The following is a 5,614-nucleotide window of genomic DNA, read 5'->3' on the forward strand; positions in this document are numbered from 1 at the left end:
CTGGTTAAATAACATTTGAGTATAGCGCGTCTCCAAATAAATCACATTCGAGTATAGCGTCTCCAAATAAATCACATTTGAGTTATAGCGCGTCTTTATGTGAAAACAGCATTGTCAGATTGGGGGGGGGATCGTGAACGCGACTGAGAGAATGGAACTGAATTTAAAAAAAGCTAACCTTTACAATTATCATGCATTTACACTGGCTCTTACAGACTGACTGAAATCAAATGTATGTTTTTATTCTAAAATAGTTAAGTACATGCAATATTAGCGTCAGATCGGGTTTGTATACACGCTGTTACAGAAGGAGTCAGCTTATTCAGTACAGTACTTTCAACGCACAGTACATGCAATATTATTTGAAAACGAACAGCGTCAGATCGGGCGTATATTCAAACCCGATCTGACGCTATTCGTTTTCAAATAATATTGCATTAGTGCTAATGCTAATACATGCTAATAATATTGCATGTTTTTACATATATTGTCTCTTTCATTCATCTTGCGGTTTGTAATCAGTGACCGCGTGTTTTTCCCCGATCTTGCCAGTTCGCACATGTTGCTGTATGGTGCTGTTTCTTTTGTACTCCAGGACATGCAGAGGACAGAATAGTACAGAGCAGTAAGTTCAGCGCTATATGCAATCAGACAGACAGACAGGCAGAGAAGGCACTAGATATATAAATAAACAGGGAAGGCACTGTATAATAGATATATAAAAACAGCTAAGGGATAGATATATAGATAGGTAGGTAGGAAGGAAAGGCACTATATGATAGGCAGACAGGGAAGTTCCTACAGTATATAATAATATAATATAATATAATGTTATAATTATAATAATAAAATATAATGTTAAAATCACGTGATTGCAACCCAGCACAGCTAAATTGCTGGCGTGTGTTAACGTGTTCTTGAGAACAAAGCGCCATCTAGTGGTGGAACCAGGTAAATGAATAAATAGGGCATGAATGGGCGTGTTTACTGTGAAATCTTGACACGCCTTCTATCAGTAGAGGGAGGGGGGGGATCACGGCGTGCATAGGGCAGCCGTACGCCATTCGCACGCCATTCACACGGCTGCGGCTATTTGACGTGGCTCCATCTGTACGTTCTCTATATATAGCACATTCAATGTGATCAATTTGATAAATTACAGGATACGGTTTGAAAACTGCAAGGCAGATCATAAACTGGGACTAATCTGTAGTCAGAGGGACAAGAAATAATTAGAATTTTCCATTTCACTTTAGTTTGTGGGGTTTATAATAGAAGTAGCAAAATACCCGCGCTTCGCAGCGGCGAGGTACTGCCTTAAAATTTTTATTAAGAAGAAAATTAAACCTTTTTAAACTGAGGGAAAATATACCAATAATTATTTGTTAAGGATCTTTTTGTATACCACATTGTGAGTTCGGCCCTCTGGTTGTAATATGACCAAGCTGTGCGCTGAGCTTACTCTTGAGCATGTAACGTACAGTTGGCCATATGAAAAGCAATCTTGTTTCAAATCTCACAGCTTGGATTGCTGCTGTCATAATCGGTTTGAGTTTCATGGTTTGTTTCAATTACGACAGTATTTGCACGACTTGTGTTGAAGTGACATTCGGCATCTGTCAAGTGTTGTAAGCATACAACCGGTTTCATTGATAACTTCACATCCAGCTTTTGAGAGTTTAAACATTCATAAACATCAAAGTGTCCACTACTGAAATCGACACATGTGAATCTAAGATGTTTAAGAGGCTTTGGCGATTGTCAAAGGTGTAAAATATTTGGCCGTTTCGGTACACTTGAAAGAGACAACCGAACAATTCAGCGGCAGCCATCAACTCACATTCAGAACCATAGGTGAAGGGCTTAAGCATTTCACTCTTCTAGTGCTCCTGTGTAGTCTAATTATCTCCTGTACCGTCATCAGTCCACACCTTGAACCTGTCCCAGTCATTCAATACATAAGACACAATGTTCCTCCGGATATCAAGAGTGAGCCTGATATGGCCGTGCAATATGTAACAAAGAGAATGGAAAAGGTAGGTGCCATCTCCAGGCATGGAAACCACTCGGTAAGTGACAGTTCTTTGATCGATGATGATCACCTCGATAGACATGTTAATGGGGGTACGGTTGGTATGATAAAGGAAATGGGTACCTGAACAATGTAAAGTAAGTCTAAAATACCTAAATAATAACTATAATCACAATGAACGAACAATAAAACAGCGGCAAAGCCGTGGATTAAATAAAAAGTTACCAGCAGGGAGACGTGAATCCCGTGGCGAAGCAAGGAAGAGAATGTAGAGACCGGAGCAACGGATGGCCTTATATAGGAAGGCAGCCAACAACGTGGGAGGCGTTGGGATGGGGGACCCAACACCGCCTCATACGGTGACCGAGCTGCAGGCTATGGACGTATATATATATGTAAGTAGGATTCAGTTAGCGTTGGGAACCCGCATACCAAATTTCTTGAAGATGGGCCCATAAGTAACAAAGACCGTTGAAAAGTTCAATATGGCGGCCAACTGTGGCATCATACCACCGAAATAAGTACGTACATCGGTTTCGATTAGCGCAGGGAAGCCGCCTACCAAATTTTGTGAAGTACGGGCCATAAATAAGAAAGTTCAACATGGCGGACGTTGTTAACCTTTATTGACTGTTTTGACTGTTACGTGTAGAATTTCGAAATGACCTGCTTAACTTTTGTAAGTAAGCTGTAAGGAATAAGCCTACCAAATTTCAGCCTTCTACCGACACGGGAAGTTGGAGAATTAGTGATGAGTGAGTCAGTCAGTGAGTGAGGGAGTGAGTGAGTGAGTCAGTCAGTGAGGGCTTTGCCTTTTATTAGTATAGATTTCCCTAAGACTATGCTTCAATATTAAGGCAAACATTATAACATAACTAACTTAAAGACACTAGCCCCTTTTTATTTTATTTGTAACTTTTAAGAACAATAATCTTTTCTATTTTTTAAAATCCACTCAACTCCTCAGCATCACTTGCAGTGGATTTAACCCTCCAAACTTGGGAAAAGGGCCAGTCAGTCTTAATGGAAGAATGTCTTCCTCTTTTACTAGGGAATTAACACCTAGTAGAAGACCTTGCTTACTCGTTACAGGACCTTACTTGATCCCAACCAAGTATGCTAATTTTGGGGATCGGCCCGTCTTGCAGTGGTGGCTACGTACCAATCTGGGCTTTATAATAGAGTGGCCAGACAGAAGACTCTCCTCAGTAAAAACACATTAGAGCCCACATGAGGCTGGAATAAAGGTGGAAAAAGGCATCTAGAGGGCTCTCATGCTGTGAGAAATAAGATTCCTTGGTCTGATGAAACCAAGATTAGCATCATGTCTGGAAAACAGCAGGCACTGTTCAACCCATGCAACTCATAGACTACAGACAATTGAGGAAAAGCTGAATGGAGCAAAGTAATACGGTGGCCGAGAAGGGCAAAACAAATTTACATTTCACGAAACAAATTCATAACCATTAAGACAAATTTACAAAGGAAATTCAAATTAACATTTCAGAAAACAATTTTACAATACTGAGAACAATTTACAACTCCCGAGACAAATTTACAAGCGGTAAAACAAATTAACAGATCAGAAAATAACTTTACAAGTGGCCCGAAACAAATTTACAAGCGGCAAATCAAACGGAAAGGGTAGGTACAATACACAGGAAGTGCTTGTTGCTGACCTTGTGTGTCATTCAAACTGTTTTGCGAGGGTAAAATGAATAGAGTTTGTAGCGATTAAGCACTGCCAGGCGACGATGTTTTGTCCATTTTGTGGTAACCATTTTAGCCAGCTGGCTCGCTTTTGTTATTCTTGTGGGAAATGTTTAGACTTTCTAAAAGAGGCTCTCCAGATGGAAGATGTGAAACGTTGTTGTATAGGCTATGCCAATGAAGGCCACTCCTACAATGTAATCGTTGACATGATGTCCTTTTACATGGTGTTAACATTAGCTTGCGGTGTCTTAAAACTAAATTTAGAGAAGCCGGGCTATATCGTAGAAAGGAGTATTCCTCCACAAACGCTGCCAGGAATGCCATCAGGTTGGAGCTTCGTGGACCTGGACAACTTTTTGGCTACCGAACGATGTGGCAAGTACTTAGGCAAAAGTACAATTTGCGAGTAAAGAGAGATGATGTTATGGTTTTACTCCGGGAGCTAAATCCTCGAGGATGCGAGAGGAGAGCACGCAGAAGGTTTATAAGAAGAACCTACCACTCAATGGGACCGAATTATATGTGGCATGCTGATGGTTACCAACAAACTAAAGCCATTCGGATTTGCTATTTCTGGATGCATTGATGGATTTTCACGTAAAGTATTGTGGCTTGTAAGTGGACCAACAAATAACAATCCATCAGTGATCGCTCACAAATTCCTAACTTGTGTGCGACGCCTTGGTGTTGTGCCCATGAGACTGAGGACCGATTGCGGCACGGAGAATGGCATTATGGCTGCAATTCAATGTACCCTACGTCACCAGCACACCGACTACTACTCGGAATGTCTAGCCACATGTATGGCTCATCCACAAACAATCAACGCATTGAGTCGTGGTGGTCCATATTCAGAAAGGGAAGGTACGTGACCTAAATGAAGTATCGCTCTTCATCATTACTGTTAGCCTACACATTTTACAACTGTGATGCATGTTAAGGAAAAACAAAATATTAAGTTACGTTAAGGCTGCTGATTAATCACCATAAACGTGTTAAAAATGTATGGGATTAACTTTTAAACGCATCTCCTAAATGCGTTATTTAGGATCCCTGGCCACTTACTGTCTTCTGTAGTGTTGGGGCAACGGTAAAGGTTACGTTACATTAGGGGTGCCCAAGACGTCGATCGCGATCGACCGGTAGATCGCAAAGGTAGTGCAGGTAGAAAGCGTTGCATTCAAAAAAATTTTTTGTAAACGTTAGTCTATCATATATCCTCCCTATGGCATTTTCCACTTGATTGACATACAGGCGGCCAGTCTGAGATCTCTTTTCTTCTAACACACTGGTCATCCCGCATGCACGATCAAACGCGCGAGCTACTGCAAAACTCCGGCTGTGATCTAGTTCTTAGATCTTCCAATTTATATCGACTAAAGAAGGGATTTAAAAAAAAAATGTTTGGGGAGGGTACGGGCTTTATGTGGAATTGGAAGAGGATTTTTTTTCTCACTATGTCCCAATCGAAGTGCGTTTGTCTGATCTGTCAATCTATCATTGCTATTCCAAAGAAGGAAAATGTGGAAAGGCATTTCGAACTGTTCATAAAAACTACGAAACTGGCTTCCTTCAGTGATCTGAGAAAGAAAAAGGAGAGGGAACTAAAATCGCAGTTAATCGGACAGCCGTCATTTTTCACTCGGCTGAATTCAAAAGCTCCTTGACTGCATTATTCGGCTCTTCTTATTTATGCGAGTCAGCCTTTTCCTACATGACGATTATTAAATCCAAATACTGTAGTGACCATAAATGTATTGAATTGTTATTGTGCCATAAAGGTTATTCAGTTATGCAAGGTACGACAACATATATTTTATGTATAACGTATACTCTCTCTCACTCTATATATATAATTTTTAATGTAGG

Source organism: Polypterus senegalus, unplaced genomic scaffold (genome assembly GCF_016835505.1).
Source record: "Polypterus senegalus isolate Bchr_013 unplaced genomic scaffold, ASM1683550v1 scaffold_328, whole genome shotgun sequence".
Taxonomy (NCBI): Eukaryota; Metazoa; Chordata; class Cladistia; order Polypteriformes; family Polypteridae; genus Polypterus; species Polypterus senegalus.